At 44.1% G+C, this 17,807-nt stretch overlaps 1 pseudogene; it reads right to left on the bottom strand.

Moving 5' to 3' along the window:
* Nucleotides 1-1,506: 1,506 nt before the first annotated feature.
* LOC136480704 (uncharacterized) lies at nt 1,507-16,135 on the bottom strand (annotated as a pseudogene).
* Nucleotides 16,136-17,807: the final 1,672 nt, after the last annotated feature.

Genomic DNA, 17,807 nt, shown 5'->3' with positions numbered 1-17,807 from the left:
TGTGACCCGGTATTTACCAGGTTCCACTTGCAGTATGGTCGCCCCAGCGTACGGTTTCAGGGTTACCGTCAGGTTCAGAGCAGAGACGTCGCGGAGGATACCGAGGACCTTTGCGAAATACAGGAGACTATTTTTGATAGCCGAATGTCGAGTGTTATGGTATGTGCCTCCATGGCTTGTGCGTGCGATGTCATAGAGCATCTGCTCATGGTGTTGTTAGCATACGACAAGAAGTAAATCATTACTAACATGCATGTACTAGCAATGATGTATGTATGTATGTATGTATGTATGTATGTATGTATGTATGTATGTATGTATGTATGTATGTATGTATGTATGTATGAGAGCAACGTACATGGTGGTCGTGTTGATGACCAAAGCCAAACGTGAAGATGGGGAAATCGTGGACATCGACATCGCTGGCATCACCGATATTCTGCTTCCCATCGGACATGAGGAAGACACCAGCGGCGCGGCCTATTTTGTCCCTACGGCCATGGAGGATACGAACGGCGGTATGGAGCTCGTCCTTGACATTGGTGTTCACTACAAGAATCCTGTTAATCCATGATGGAAAATTTTCGTCACGGATCACTGAAAAACCGTCAGTAAACAACATCCGTGATGGTTTCAGAAATCATCACGGATTGAGCATCATGGATTGACATGCGTGAGGGTTTGTCGAAAACCATCACGGATTAACATAAACGGTGACGGTTTTAAACCGTCACGATAGAGCCCGAGGCCTAGTTAGTCCAGCCCGAACCCATTTCCTGTGACAAAAAATAACCGTCATGAATCAATTGCCAATCAAAGATACACCAGCTCATTTGTTAACAGGCCAGAATCAAAGATGGGCCAAGTTTGGCCCAATTTCAGCCATTTTCACATCAATTTTTCAGCCATTTTCACAGGCCCATTTCAGCATATTGCAACCCAAATTCATCACTAATTTTTAGCCCACTTTTCAGTCCACTACTACAGCACATATAGCCCATATACACAGCCCATTTTTTAACATTCAGCCCATATACACAGCCCACACACAGCTCAAATAATTACTATTGCAACAATATACACAGCCCACACATTAAATAAAATAATACATAGCCCACACATTAAATAAAATAACTCATATTTCCATCCAACAATATATCACATAAATTTGCAACCAACATCAGATTACAAGTATTCATCCAACAATAGTTAACATATAGAAGTGCATACAGCCATATAGTTTACCATGGCACAAGCCAACAACACAGAATGCATAGAAGCCCAGCAGCATGATGCATGTAGCAGCAACAGCAAAATGCGAGCAGCAGCAACAAAATATATACCACCATGTATCGCTTAACTTGGTCGAAATTGACTTGACACAAGTTAGCAGCAGCAAAATGCATCAAGTTAGTGGCAAAAGATATGCACCATGCACGTCTTAACTTGGTCGAATTTGACTAAGTAAAAGGTTAAGTTTTGCTTCCATCTCAGATTGACTCCTCTTCATCTTCTCTCGGTCAATAATCCTTGCCTGCTCAGATTCTTGCAATTTATTTGACAAATCAACCACTTGTACACGAAGCTCAGCATTGGTCTTTTTCTCCACTTCCAGTTCAGCGCTCTGCTCATTGGAAATACGCCAGGCATTCTGGTACCCCACATTCTGCAAGAACTGATTCTTCGTGGTGTTCTCAGCAAGCACATCAGCAACAACTTGAGCCGCAGACTTAAGTTCTTCACCTTCTGTTGTTGTAGATAGCTTGTTTTCCATCTGAGTCTAGCAAACAAGTAGCAAAGATGGTTGATGTTGAGAGAATTAAAAATACAAAGATCAAAGTCTGAAAATTATCTTACAATAGCCTCCTGTACAGTAGGGGTGTAGCATTTTTTTTTGCTATAGTGGCACTCCTTGAACAAATCAAATGCATTAGGTTCTTCATCATTATATTTGTCATCCTGAGAACAACATATATGCATTAGGTCCGGCATGAATTAAGATGTTACAAAATTTTGGACAGCTACTATTCAACTAAAAATCTAGAAGAACATGTTCAACTATAAATAGGATTAACCTGAATAGTTACTGTTCAACTAAAAATCTGGAAGAACATGTCCAACTAAAAAAAGACAGTTGCGGTTACAATAACAGCAGTAGCTTATTACAATAGCACCAGTAGCTTGTACCAAATTATACAAAGACAAATCTAAAAAATAGCAGCAGTAGCTTGTTACAATAGCATATACAGTAGCATGTTACAAATAGCTTAATATGGTGGTTAATAGCAGCAGAAGCTTAATATTTTTTTTATGACAAAGGAACCTTTATTGATTAGCAGCAAGTTGCTGCAACAAGGGAGAACCACTCCTAGTTTACATCATACAAAGCCTCATGAAGAGGACATCTACAAATATGTTCGGAACTGATACATGTGAAAACAGCAAGGCTACAATTATCTGGTGAGGCTCTAAAGGCTTGGGAAGATAAAATATGCTTAATATTGTCATCACAAGAGCACAGCATGTTAAAAACACAATATTCTGTAAACTTATCCTTACATTAGAGCAGCAGCATGACAAGTAGTTGTGTTCTTACATAAATCAATACATCTCAAATTCCCTTATGTAAAGTGAGAAAACATTTCAGCAATATGAAAATTATTGATGAGCTTCATATAGAGAGCTTTATCCCCCAGCATGCTTAAGTAACAGTTGCATACATTTATTTATTGTCACACCCAATTTTAAGGATAAAATTGAATGCACTAAACTCGTGTGTGCCCAGGAATCAATCACACACACAAGCTGACAAATAACAATAGTATCATCACAGTGTCTCATACATCAGAGATATAATAGAACTTAGTCTCATACATCACAGCGGGATAATAAAAATAGAATGAACTCTCGTGGCCGTCATCACAGGGAAGGTCAACTGGTTGACCACAAGCCTAATAATCCTCCGGGAAATCCTCATACCCGTTGTCATCTGTTACCCATCCGGGATTTTTATCCAAGTAAAGAAAATAAACAAGTGTAAGTACATTCCGTACTTAGCAAGCTAACATGGGGTTATGAAGCTCAAAAAGGATAGACTCTGGTTTACTGCAGTTAGCATTTTTAATAGGTCAAACTTTTATTCTCAAGTATTATCAAGTTTTGCTTAAGCTCCCATTTAAACCCATAAGAACATATATCAAGGTCAGGTTTACCATATTTCATCATAGAACAACTTAATTGATCATCAACAAGTAACCAGTTATTCTGTGAGTTTTCCGGGCCGCTCGTAACCGTGAGCACGGCTGTTATAACAGTTTGTTACCCTCTGCAGAGGTGGTGCACATTCACCGCGAGTCGTGATCCCCATATGCCCGGGTTAATTACTCCCATGTCACTTCCAAGGTGAGCGGGCATGGTACACTATGAAGCCATTTCATAGGTTTCCCTAACAAGTTAGGGCCGCTAGGTTTCCTTGGCAGGCAGATGTAGGGACCCCCTTTCCTATGGCACAAATCCATCGCGGCTATACTCATAGGAACAGAGGCAGCCCTATACCCAAAGTGGCAAGCCCCATTTGCGCCAAAAGGTAACCGCTAACCAGCTAGGAAATGTCCTATTACTGAGCTAAAGTCAGAGCCATATGACTCTCCCGGTTGCATTGTCAGTCCCAGCTTTTGCCGACAGATAAGTCCTTATGGAGGGACGGGAGCAACATGAACAAAGGTCATTTGCACTTTCGCCCTATGGAACAGTTGTTATAATTCAGGTTACTCTCTTTGTTCCATAGTATCATTCATCAATATGTATATCAAGTTCAGTTAGAGCACTAGCAATCTACCCATATGCATTTAACCCTTAGGAGACAAAGAACAGGATAACAATCACTAGGATGTCCTTACGGGTATCAAAATTAGACACATGCAAATGAGTAATTGCTTAAAGTGAAATAGGACATCAAGGAAGGCCCATGTTATACTTGCCTTGGTTCACAAACTCGTGCTGGTCCTGCTGGTCGTCGAAGAGTTCTTGGTCTCCAATGTTTTCCTCACCGTCTGAACGCAACCAACACAGCAACATACAACATTCCAAAAGCATTCATGCAAAGCAAACATTCCTATCATTAGAACAGTACACCAACAGTATTGAAATCAAGATAAAATGTTTGTAAAACTTATCTACGTTTCGCTACGATCACGTCAACGCGAAGTTCACGAAAAACAGAGCTAAAATGCGAAAGTTATGATTAAAACGGGTTTTCCTATAGCCCTATATTTAATTAATTCTAATCATGAAATTAAAAAGTTCCAAACTTGACTAACAGTAGCTCCAACATGTAGCTTATGAAATTACGAAGCTAACACGATTTGAATGGATCAATTCGGAGTTAAAACGACAATTTTATAAGCGAAACAGTTCGAATGGCATTTCTGTAAATACTGAAAGCGTACTTTTGATTTAAACAGTGAAGTTTACGCTTTCCAAACGGGATTGCGTATTCGGGGAAATACGCTAAGGACGGCGGGTTAGGACTTAGAAAAGTCTAGGGGCTCTTTAGCAAATTTACCCCCGAAGGGGTATCTTCTTTTTCAGGCCGTAGATCGCGCGATGGGCGGCTAGGAATAGACGTGGGGGGGGGGGGGGGTTGGCCGGCCGGAACAGGGTCGCCGGCGGCCAGGCGCCATGGCCGGCAGTAGTGGACTCACCGGAGCGCGTGGTAAGGGGCCTACGGTCCACCAAAATGACCACCGAGGACACCCGTGAGATCGGGGGGGGCGTAAGGGGTTCGCGGCCATGCCGAGAAGACGGACGGAGGGGAAAGCCGGGGCGCAGGCGCCATGGCCGGCGGCATGGAGCTCACGGCGCTTGCGGATTGGGCGCTACAAACCACGAAACGCAAAATGAAACGCATGGGGAGAGAGTGGGGACCACGGTGAAGCTCACAGCGGGGAAGGATGGAGGCGGGGACGGCTCGGGGACGACGGCGACGTGGACGGCGAACGGCCACCCTCGGAGCTCCTCCGTGCGGCAGTTGCGGCCGGGAATGAGGCGAAAATGGAGCGGGGGCAGCAGGGAGCGCGCGAGGGGGGGCTCGGCTGCCTTTTGTAGCGGCCGGGGAGCAGGGGGGCGCGCCCACGATGCGCGAGTGGAGCGCGGGCGGTTGCTGCATGACCGCCGCTGCGGTTGCGGGACGCACGGGAGGAAGGGGGCGGCTCCGACAGGTGGGCCCCGAGCGTCAGCGGCTGGGCGCGGCAGTTGCCTGGTGCGGGAGACGCTGAGGCTCGTGGCTGCTGGGCTGGGCGCGGCAGTTGCTGGGTCGGCGTGGAGCGCGCGGCTAGGCTGGCACGTAGCTGGGCCGAGCGGGAAAAAGGGGGAGGCGAGCTGGGCTGGGGCTGGTGCTGGGCCGCGGGAAGAAAAAGGAGAGGGGCCAGCGGGCCGAATGTGAGGAAGGGAGGGAATGGAAGGAAATTTCCTTTTTCTTTTTATAAATAAAATTTTCAAACTCATTTTCAAAAGGTTTTTAGAATCTTTTAGCATTTGAACAAAACACCCGTCACAGAAATAAATATGCAATAGCATGAATGCATCAACATGTTTCTATTCTTGCATTTTCTTTTAATTTTATAAAAGAAATATTATTTCCTAAATTTGAAATGCACATATAACTGCATATTTAAATCAAATTTACTATTTAAAAAGAATTCCAATTTTAGGGTGTTACAATTCTACCCCCCCTTAAGATGAATCTCGTCCTCGAGATTCGGGTGATTGCTTACTCAAATAGTTGGGGATAAGTCTTTCTCAGATCCTCTTCTCTTTCCCAAGTAGCCTCATCCTCTGTATAATGATTCCACTGCACCTTGCACATCTTTACTGTTCGGCTTCTCGTAACTCTTTCGGCAGTTTCCAAGATCTTTATCGGATACTCCTCATAAGTAAGATCTTCCTTGACAACAAGTTCTTCCAAAGGAATTTGTTCTTCTGGTACCCTCAGACACTTTTTCAACTGGGAAACATGGAACACATCGTGCACACCGGACAAGCTCTCAGGCAGTTCCAACTGATAGGCTACTTCTCCACGTCTCTCTAGGATCTTAAAAGGTCCAATATACCTCGGTGCTAACTTTCCCTTCATATTGAATCTTCTCACACTTCTCATTGGTGACACTTTTAAGTACACATAATCACCAATCTCGAAAGTCAGCTCTCTTCTACGGGTATCAGCGTAACTCTTCTGTCGGGACTGAGCTACTCTCAAATTGTCTCTAATCATTCTCACTTGTTCTTCCACGTCTCTAAGGACATCGGGTCCAAACACTTGAGTTTCACCAGTCTGATTCTAGAACAAAGGCGTTCTACATTTACGCCCATACAGCGCCTCAAAAGGTGCCATCTTGAGACTCTTCTGGTGACTGTTGTTGTACGAGAACTCCACGTATGGCAGACTCTTATCCCAACTATCACCATACTAAAGTGCACAAGCTCTCAACATATCTTCCAAAATCTGGTTGGTCCTTTCAGTCTGTCCATCAGTTTGCGGGTGGTAAGCAGAACTGAAATTCAACTTTGTCCCCAAAGATCTATGTACTTTATGCCAGAATTGCGATGTAAACTGGGTGCCTCTATCTGACACAATTTTCTTGGGAACACCATGTAAGCACACTATTCGTTCCATGTATAACTCTGCTAATCTTGCGCCATTATAAGTAGTCTTGACTGGTAAAAAGTGAGCGACCTTGGTGAGTCGATCCACTATTACCCATATTGAATCATAACCTCTTTGAGTGCGGGGTAATCCTACAATAAAATCCATGCCAACTTCTTCCCATTTCCATTCAGGGATCTTCATTGGTTGTAGCAACCCTGCAGGTCTTTGATGCTTAGCTTTCACTCTTTGACAAGTGTCACACAAAGCCACATATTCTGCCACATCTCTCTTCAAACCATACCACCAATACTTTTCTTTGAGATCCAAGTACATCTTGGTACTTTCAGGATGTATAGAATAAGCAGACTCATGGGCCTCTTGCAGAATTGCATCACGGATAGCTTTCACTTCCGGTACACATATCCGTTTCCCAAACCAAAGAGTTCCATTCTCATCCATTCTGAATCCGGGTGCCTTTCCAAGCACTACATTCTCTGCTATCTCTTTAAGTTTTTCATCCTCCAATTGACCTTTGCGTATCTCCTGCTCCAGTGTAGGCTCTATTACCAATTCCATTGCATTAGTGACCAGGCTCAAGTTGAGATACTCCATTTCAGCACACAACTCTGCTGACATAGATGTTGTCTGAATTCCATTGGCATAGCTCTTTCTGCTAAGTGCATCAGCTACGACGTTTGCCTTTCCCGGGTGATAATGCACTTCCAAATCATAGTCTTTGATCAATTCCAACCAACGACGTTGTCTTAAATTCAGATCTGATTGGGTGAAGATATACTTCAAACTCTTATGATCAGTATAGATATCACTCTTATGTCCAATCAGATAATGTCTCCAGATCTTCAAAGCATGAACCACAACTGCCAATTCCAAGTCATGAGTAGGATAATTCAACTCATGCTTCCTTAATTGTCTGGATGCATATGCAACCACTCTTCCTTCTTGCATAAGCACACATCCGAGACCCAAACGGGATGCATCACAATATATAGAGAAGTTCTTGTCTAAATCAGGCAAAATTAATACTGGAGCTGTAGTCAATCTCTTCTTTAGCTCTTCAAAGTTTGCCTGGCATTTATCCGACCATACATACTTAGCATTCTTTTCCAACAAAGCTGTCATAGGCTTGGCTAGCTTGGAAAAGCCTTCAATGAACCTTCGGTAATAACCAGCCAGTCCCAAAAAGCTACGAATCTCACTTACAGTAGTTGGTGGTTTCCAATTCAATACATCTTGCACTTTGCCTGGATCCACTGCTATTCCACCATTGGAGACAACATGACCCAGAAAAGAGACTTCCTTTAACCAAAACTCGCACTTGCTCTGCTTAGCGTACAACTTATGCTCTCTAAGCTTTTGCAAGACCATCCTTATGTGTTCCGCATGTTCTTCTTCTGTCTTGGAGAATATTAGTATGTCATCTATGAATACTACCACAAATTTATCCAGAAACTCCATGAACACCTTATTCATCAAATACATGAAGTATGCAGGTGCATTGGTCAATCCAAAAGACATAACGGTGTACTCATATAATCCATACCGTGTAGTGAATGCTGTCTTGGGTATATCCGAGTTCCGAATCTTAAGCTGATGATAACCAGATCGGAGATCAATCTTGGAGAACACATGAGCTCCTCTCAACTGATCAAACAAATCATCTATCCTAGGCAAAGGGTATTTATTCTTGATGGTAACCTCATTAAGTGAGCGGTAATCCACACACATCCGTTGACTACCATCCTTCTTATCCACAAAGATCACAGGTGCCCCCGACGGGGAAGAACTGGGGCGTATGAAACCTTTTTCTTGCAACTCTTTTAGTTGTTTCTTAAGCTCTTCTAATTCATTAACTCCCATTCTATATGGACGTTTAGCTATTGGTGCAGTTCCAGGTAATAATTCAATAATGAATTCAATGTCTCGGTCAGGTGGCATACCTGGCAAGTCATCGGGGAAGACATCCGAAAATTCCTCCACGACACGATCTTGTTCATTGATTTCACCATCTAGTTGATTCACTGTGGCTGAAGGCTGAGCTTGCACTACTACTTCTACACAGATTCTATCCCCATTGAGTGATGTCACAACCATAGATTTCTCCTGACACTGAATCACTGCCTGGTGTTGTTTCATCCAATCCATTCCCAGGATAAGGTCAATTCCCGCTGTTCTCAACACAATAGGCTTCACCTTGAAGTCTACCCCCTTAAGGAAATGCTAGTTGAGGGGCTCTAATAAGAAGCGGCATACTACCTCCCAGGGAATTCACTAGTATTGGGTTTTTCATGGCACACAAAGGTATGCTATGCATTCTAACAAAAGCTTGGGAGATAAAAGAATGCGAAGCACCAGAATCAAAAAGTACGATAGCAGAAATAGAGTTGACACTGAACGTACCCAACATGACCTCAGGCATCTCCTGAGCTGCATCAGATGACACATAGTTCACCTTCGCTGTGAGAGGTGGTCGGGCGTTGAACTTCTGATTGTTGGCCTGGTTCTGAGGTGCTTGCTGGTTCTGCTTCTTAGGACACTGATGAGCATAGTGACCTACTTCTCCACATCGGTAACAGGCATTGGGATTGTTGGGTGCGCCACTCTTCACAGGAGCATTGTTAGTCACTCCCTGGCGTGTTGCAGGATTGCTAGTCTGTTGCGGGGGACGCTGATTTCCAAACTGATGCTGATACTGAGGGCGTTGCTGGAACTGGTTCCGCTGAGGATACTGACCATGGCTTCCCTGATGAGTCGGTCCTTGATTCCTCTGCTGGAAACCTTGCTGGGGATAAGCACGTGGGCGAGTGTTGCTTCCAGAAGCTTGCCCTTGGAGCCTTCTCTTCTTAGCTTCCATCTCCTTGCGCTTATCATCAATCACGATTGTGCGATTCACCAAAGACTGGAAGTTAGGATAAGTATTAGACATCAGCTGGAGCTGCAGTCCATCATAGAGTCCCTTGAGGAAACGGCGTTGCTTATCCTTGTCATCTGCCACATCATTAGGAGCGTAGCGAGATAGTTGTGCGAACTTGTCCCGATATTCCGCCATAGTCATTGATCCTTGCTTGAGAGATCTGAATTCTTCCTGCTTCAGTTCCACTAGTCCATCAGGAATATGGTATGATCGGAAACTGTCCTTAAATTCCTGCCAAGTGATATCAGGAGCGTTGTTGGGACGTCCAAACTGGAATGATTCCCACCAATCCTGAGCAGCTCCTTGGAGTTGCCTGGAAGCGTACAACACCTTCTCCAGGTCGTTGCATTGTGCTATGTTCAGTTGTTTCTCCACAGCATGCAACCAATCATCGGCCTCCATAGGGTCTGTGGCATGTGTGAACACCGGTGGACGACCTTTCATAAACTCTCCACGCTTATCTCTAACCTGGACAGGCGGTGGACCTCTTGCAGGTTCATTGTCCAAGCGCTGCATCATAGCTTGCATCAGCTGCGCTTGTATTCCCAATATCTGCTCCATGGTCACAGGTGGCGGTGGTGGATTCATAAGAGCATCACGCCCATGACCACGGCCTCTGCCTCTTCCTCCTCTTGCAGCCATCTATTTTCTAACAAATGTGCAAAATTTAGAGATTTTTTCCAATTATAGAGAGCTTACAAAAGATAAGAAACAATGCTGAAAATTTTCTGGGCAAGATTCAAATTCAGCAGTTCAGTAAAACTGTTATAACTCGAGTTTCAGAGATCCAACAGAGGTGCTCCAAGATTCATTAGAAAGCTTAGGACATCAGCTACAACTTTCATTTAGACCTCTGTTACAGATTCGAACTCGCACATAGTCAAAAATGGAGCTAAACCGAAACTGTTCTGAGTTCCAGACAGCGCAGGAACAACAACTTGTGTCAGCTAGATCTCCCAAACCTGAACAGCTATTGATGCGATTCCAAAGACACTTGAAAGATACAGAGGTCTAGTTATCTCCACAAAAATTTCAGAATTTTTATCATCCCAGATTTTCGAGATACCAGATAAAGAACACAGGCTGCTCCAGAAATCAGTACAGCAGAGATAAGATAAAACGATACTTCTACATTAAGATTTCATTCTAAATTTAAAGTTCCAATCTAAGGAAGTTGTGGACATGCCCACAAACTTCCAGCAACCAAGCAAAATACCAAATCAACCAAGTTCACAAATCAAACATCTAATCAACCAAGTTCACAAGACCAACAAGACTAAATAAGGATACGAACTAACAACGTGATAATCTAGATCAAGGCACCTAACACCTATGGAGCGGTGTCAATCATGGTGAAGGAACAGCGCTTCTTCTTGTAGATGGAAGGCTGTCCCAGCTGTGCTCGAAGTTCATCCACTTGTTTCTAAAGACGTCTCTGCGCCCTCTGAGATGCACGCAGTTCTCCTTTGACCTCATCATCCACTCCCTGCATAGCGTGGACATGCTGCACCGTTGCCTCCAGAGTTGGGTCATTCTCTGGTGGAGCCAAAACCTGCCAAACACCCTCATGATCATTTCGAGGAAGAAACCTGAAACGATCCTCCCTCATGGCCTCGAAGCGATGACCATGGTAGTGGATGTAGGCATTCTGTGCTGCATCCTCCATGCCATCCAAAGCATGGGCTCTCCTGGCAGGGGCACTGTGGACAGTCTCCACCTCATGTCCATTGATGATATCATTCCATGCAGTGACCACCAGCTCTATCTTCCAGAAGGTAGCCTCCAGTGGGTGCTTGTACTCGGCGCAGTGGTAGCTGATGGAAGCGTGCAAGTCAGGGAAGTAGTCGTCCAGCATGTGGGTGAGGAGAGTGTGGTAGTAGGCTGTCTCTGGAGCTGGCTTGAAGTAGTACTTGCACTTCCAGCCAATCTCATCGTCCTCCACGGGGGCAGCTGGGGAGGGTGCAGGTGTAGGGGAAGTAGCTGTCGACTCCTCAGGTGTAGCTACCACAGGGTAGACGGGCACAGCGACTGGTGTAGGAGTAGGTGTAGGCGTCGGTGTAGCCATCTCCTCGTCGTTAGAGATGATCACAATCTCCCTCTCCGCCGGTGGGGCACGCGGGGTGAACATGGCACGATAACCGGCGGTGCTGAGTCGAGCAGTCTTCGGATTATGAGACATCTATAGATTTAAAGTGAGATAGAAATTAGAATCAACAATTTTAAATAATAGATTAAGGTATGAAAAGCATAAATGTTTTAATAAAATAACAAGAATAAGTCAGTAAGCAAGAAACCAGAGGAGCAAAGCTGCTAAAACGACCATTTTCTAACTAGGCTTGCGTCCTACAGTCAACACGGCTCTGATACCAATTTGTCACACCCAATTTTAAGGATAAAATTGAATGCACTAAACTCGTGTGTGCCCAGGAATCAATCACACACACAAGCTGACAAATAACAATAGTATCATCACAGTGTCTCATACATCAGAGTTATAATAGAACTTAGTCTCATACATCACAGCGGGATAATAAAAATAGAATGAACTCTCGTGGCCGTCATCACAGGGAAGGTCAACTGGTTGACCACAAGCCTAATAATCCTTCGGGAAATCCTCATACCCGTTGTCATCTGTTACCCATCCGGGATTTTTATCCAAGTAAAGAAAATAAACAAGTGTAAGTACATTCCGTACTTAGCAAGCTAACATGGGGTTATGAAAGCTCAAAAAGGATAGACTCTGGTTTACTGCAGTTAGCATTTTTAATAGGTCAAACTTTTATTCTCAAGTATTATCAAGTTATGCTTAAGCTCCCATTTAACCCATAAGAACATATATCAAGGTCAGGTTTACCATATTTCATCAAAGAACAACTTAATTGATCATCAACAAGTAACCAGTTATTCTGTGAGTTTTCTGGGCCGCTCGTAACCGTGAGCACGGCTGTTATAACAGTTTGTTACCCTCTGCAGAGGTGGTGCACATTCACCACGAGTCGTGATCCCCATATGCCCGGGTTAATTACTCCCATGTCACTTCCAAGGTGAGCGGGCAGGGTACACTATGAAGCCATTTCATAGGTTTCCCTAACAAGTTAGGGCCGCTAGGTTTCCTTGGCAGGCAGATGTAGGGACCCCCCTTTCCTATGGCACAAATCCATCGCGGCTATACTCATAGGAACAGAGGCAGCCCTATACCCAAAGTGGCAAGCCCCATTTGCGCCAAAAGGTAACCGCTAACCAGCTAGGAAATGTCCTATTACTGAGCTAAAGTTAGAGCCATATGACTCTCCCGGTTGCACTGTCAGTCCCAGCTTTTGCCGACAGATAAGTCCTTATGGAGGGATGGGAGCAACATGAACAAAGGTCATTTGCACTTTCGCCCTATGGAATAGTTGTTATAATTCAGGTTACTCTCTTTGTTCCATAGTATCATTCATCAATATGTATATCAAGTTCAGTTAGAGCACTAGCAATCTACTCATATGCATTTAACCCTTAGGAGACAAAGAACAGGATAACAATCACTAGGATGTCCTTACGGGTATCAAAATTAGACACATGCAAATGAGTAATTGCTTAAAGTGAAATAGGACATCAAGGAAGGCCCATGTTATACTTGCCTTGGTTCACAAACTCGTGCTGGTCCTGCTGGTCGTCAAAGAGTTCTTGGTCTCCAATGTTTTCCTCACCGTCTGAACGCGACCAACACAGCAACATACAACATTCCAAAAGCATTCATGCAAAGCAAACATTCCTATCATTAGAACAGTACACCAACAGTATTGAAATCAAGATAAAATGTTTGTAAAACTTATCTACATTTCGCTACGATCACGTCAACGCGAAGTTCACGAAAAACGGAGCTAAAATGCGAAAGTTATGATTAAAACAGGTTTTCCTATATCCCTATATTTAATTAATTCTAATCATGAAATTAAAAAGTTCCAAACTTGACTAACAGTAGCTCCAACATGTAGCTTATGAAATTACGAAGCTAACGCGATTTGAATGGATCAATTCGGAGTTAAAACGACAATTTTATAAGCGAAACAGTTCGAATGGCATTTCTGTAAATACTAAAAGCGTACTTTTGATTTAAACAGTGAAGTTTACGCTTTCCAAACGGGATTGCGTATTCGGGGAAATACGCTAAGGACGGCGGGTTAGGACTTAGAAAAGTCCAGGGGCTCTTTAGCAAATTTACCCCCGAAGGGGTATCTTCTTTTTCAGGCCGTAGATCGCGCGATGGGCGGCTAGGAATAGACGTGGGGGGGGGGGGGTTGGCCGGCCGGAACAGGGTCGCCGGCGGCCAGGCGCCATGGCCGGCGGCAGTGGCCTCGCCGGAGCACGCGGTAAGGGGCCTACGGTCCACCAAAATGACCACCGAGGACACCCGTGAGATCGGGGGGGTAAGGGGTTCGCGGCCATGCCGAGAAGACGGCCAGAGGGGAAAGCCGGGGCGCAGGCGCCATGGCCGGCGGCATGGAGCTCACGACGCTTGCGGATTGGGCGCTACAAACCACGAAACGCAAAATGAAACGCATGGGGAGAGAGAGGGGACCACGGTGAAGCTCACAGTGGGGAAGGATGGAGGCGGGGACGTCTCGGGGACAACGGCGACGTGGACGGCGAACGGCCACCCTCGGAGCTCCTCCGTGCGGCAGTTGCGGCCAGGAATGAGGCGAAAATGGAGCGGGGGCAGCAGGGAGCGCGCGAGGGGGGGCTCGGCTGCCTTTTGTAGCAGCCGGGGAGCGGGGGGGGGGGCGCCCACGATGCGCGAGTGGAGCGCGGGCGGTTGCTGCATGACCGCCGCTGCGGTTGCGGGACGCGCGGGAGGAAGGGGGCGGCTCCGACAGGTGGGCCCCGGGCGTCAGCGGCTGGGCGCGGCAGTTGCCTGGTGCGAGCGACGCCGAGGCGCGCGGCTGCTGGGCTGGGCGCGGCAGTTGCTGAGCCGGCGCGGAGCGCGTGGCTGGGCTGGCGCGTAGCTGGGCCGAGCGGGAAAAAGGGGGAGGCGAGCTGGGCTGGGGCTGGTGCTGGGCCGCGGGAAGAAAAAGGAGAGGGGCCAGCAGGCCGAATGTGAGGAAGGGAGGGAATGGAAGGAAATTTCCTTTTTCTTTTTATAAATAAAATTTTCAAACTCATTTTCAAAAGGTTTTTAGAATCTTTTAGCATTTGAACAAAACACCTGTCACAGAAATAAATATGCAATAGCATGAATGCATCAACATGTTTCTATTCTTGCATTTCTTTTAATTTTATAAAAGAAATATTATTTCCTAAATTTGAAATGCACATATAACTGCATATTTAAATCAAATTTACTATTTAAAAAGAATTCCAATTTTAGGGTGTTACATTTATAAGGTGTTTAACATGGCTCACTTACCAAATTCTCAACATGAACCATGTAGGCACGGGATCCGGTTGTGTGATGGTACTTAACTTTCCCTCGGTTGTCTTTGTTCTTTTGACACATCTCCTACATCAAAGACAAAAAATGCATGTAAGGTTGGTGATAGATTAGCATGTACAAGGCATCATTTTGGTTTTTCAGAGAAATCATACCATCTTTTTGGGACTCTTCCATGATTCTAAAAGTTTAAGCCACTGTTCATCAGTCATGCATTTGACAGGAGAAGTTTTTGTAACCAAATGTAGTGGAAAAGGATCAAAATATTCTGCCTTCAGCCTGTATCTTTGTTGGCGGACCGCAGATTGCATCATCTCAATACAACCCTTTTTAACTGTGTTGTCCTCTGTGTTTATGTCAAACTTGGCCTAATTGAATGGAAGAACATGTGCAGAAAAGAATATCAATTCAGTAACTTATGGCATAAAACAACAAACAATGGTTCTTATATTGAGACTAAATGTGGAAGGGGCCAAAGAATGTATGTACCTTTAGTTTTCCTAAGAATAAATCAACATATGCAGATGCATGTTCTTTCTCTTTTGGTTCTTTCTCGTTTGGTTCTTTCTCTTTTGGTTCTTTCTCCTTTGAACTTGATGCAGGTTTTTTCTTGTACATCTTCCAATGCAGGAGTATAGGCACATGGTTCCTAACTATGATGTTGCATTCACTTGCAAACTTTGTAGCAACAAGAGGAACCACCGGCCTTATATGCCCTTCAGTTGTAACAACTTGCAGCTTGCCACGGCGCGCTCAGTTTAACCTTTGGAGACCAAGTCCCATATTATGTCCCCGGTCCCTTCTCTCCTCTCCCCCTAGTTGTAAATGTACATTGAAATTAAAATTAAGTAGGTGAAGCAAACATTGATCCATTGAGGCAATATGGAATATGAAAAATAGAGGAACAAACTATCACCTTCGTTGGCAATCTGGTTGTCGTCACCATGTTGGGTAATGCCATCAGCTATACCAGCCACGATGGTGTTGTCATCATGCTGGGCAAAGCCATCTAAAAAGGGCAGCTAGTAAGAATGCATTCATCATACAAACCTAACTTATAGAATGACAGTAAGAAACCATCACCTCCATCATCCATTCGGCTATGCTGATTAGGCCAGTCAATTGCATCAGCCCCAGTGGTCATGTGTGTGTTGTCAAGTAGAGCAGAGTTATTACCTAAAATTATTAGCAATAATTAAAGGTTAGTTCATCATGTTACCTAGTAAACAAGGCACACAAAGGAAAAGGTCATCTGCTATACAAATCTGATGCCCAGACAAATTAAGAAGTACATACATGCTATAAATAGCACATTGCATAAATTACATCAGATTTGGATACATATATATATTTTTTTTGAGGGGAATCATATTTGGATATATAAAGCATCATACAAAAAGGAGAAACAAAACAAGGTTAGACCCACTTAAACAAGTTCAGCCCACTTTTTAGTGTCAAACAACAGATTTCAAAAAATAGTGAAAATTGGTTTCATGAATCTTTTATACCTAAAACTCTAGTTAACATTTTCACAAGCTAAACAAGCATTAAACTTGGATAAACAGGTACAACACATAGACAAACTTCATAGATCAAGTTAAACATTTTTCATAGCTGAGTCATGGTAATGGAGTGAGACTAAGTAATGTGGCAGTAGAACTGGCCTTCAACAGCATCCTGTGCTTGGTCATCTAAGTTGCCAACAAGTTCTCCAGCGTGGCTCTCATTAGCTTGAGATGGAGGTGGCACAGAAATTTCACTTGGTGTTAGCCTTGCATCTTGCTGGGCATTGTTTTTCTTTGTCCTTGTAACTCTAGGATATGTTTGGTCTGCAAAAACTCTCTTGCGAGACTGAAACTTGACTCCACCAGGGTGGATTCTTGAAGGTTGGTTGTTAGTTTTCTTGTGAGTCTTCTCCTTAGAGCACTGTTAGAAATGAAAGCATGTATTAGTCCACATAGCATTAGAGTTAGATTGAATTAGGAAGGGAAGAAAAACAAGTTAAGACTTGACAACATGGAGGAATTAGGACCTTAGAATTCTCATCGTCAATCAAATCTCCTTCATCAGTATTATCCTGCAGGCCGTACTCGGCCAACATTTTGACATAGGGATCAGCAAGTCCAAGTTCCTTCTGCCTTGCACTGTTCTTCATGCATTCTCTCAGGCGCTCCATTTCAATTGGAAGCAGCCCTGGTAACAAGATGAAAAAAAACAAGACCAACATATCAATAATATTGTATAGTTCACAACCAAAATGACTGAATCAAAGCATCAGTACTTCAGTGAAAGTTTGTGTAACAAGAAATAATTTTGGAACACCAGAATGACTGAATCAAAGCATCCCAAACTATTCTGAATACTCTACAGCAGGGATTCACATTAACATTTTTGTAAAACAAACTAGAACTGAAGCCCCCTAAATATTTGGGATATCTAAGATACATGCTGACATACAAAAGAAGAGAAGAATTGATATATCAATCTGGAGTGCACTCAGATCTTTCAACAAGGATTTTATTCAGGAAAGCATTTGCTAAACAAGTACACATGCTACAGACATGATATCTAAAATTAACAATAGTGAAACACATCCAGATGTAAAATGTCAAAAAAATTTCCAGCCTGGGCAAGACAAGGCTTCCAAAGTACCATTGGTTCCTCAAACCAGCAACTAAAGAGGTGATGTTAGGACTATACCTGCTATCCGGCCTCCTTTCGGTTTATTTGGCACACCCTTCGGCGCCATAACAGCTTTTTGCGGCCTGAGATGCTGGTGGCAGCGTTCTGATCCTCCCAGCAGCAACGATGGGCGT

This window comes from Miscanthus floridulus, chromosome 9 (genome assembly GCF_019320115.1).
Source record: "Miscanthus floridulus cultivar M001 chromosome 9, ASM1932011v1, whole genome shotgun sequence".
NCBI classification, from domain to species: Eukaryota; Viridiplantae; Streptophyta; class Magnoliopsida; order Poales; family Poaceae; genus Miscanthus; species Miscanthus floridulus.
The sequence above is the reverse complement of the archived record's forward strand: the minus strand, read 5'-3'. Positions and strand labels throughout refer to the sequence as shown.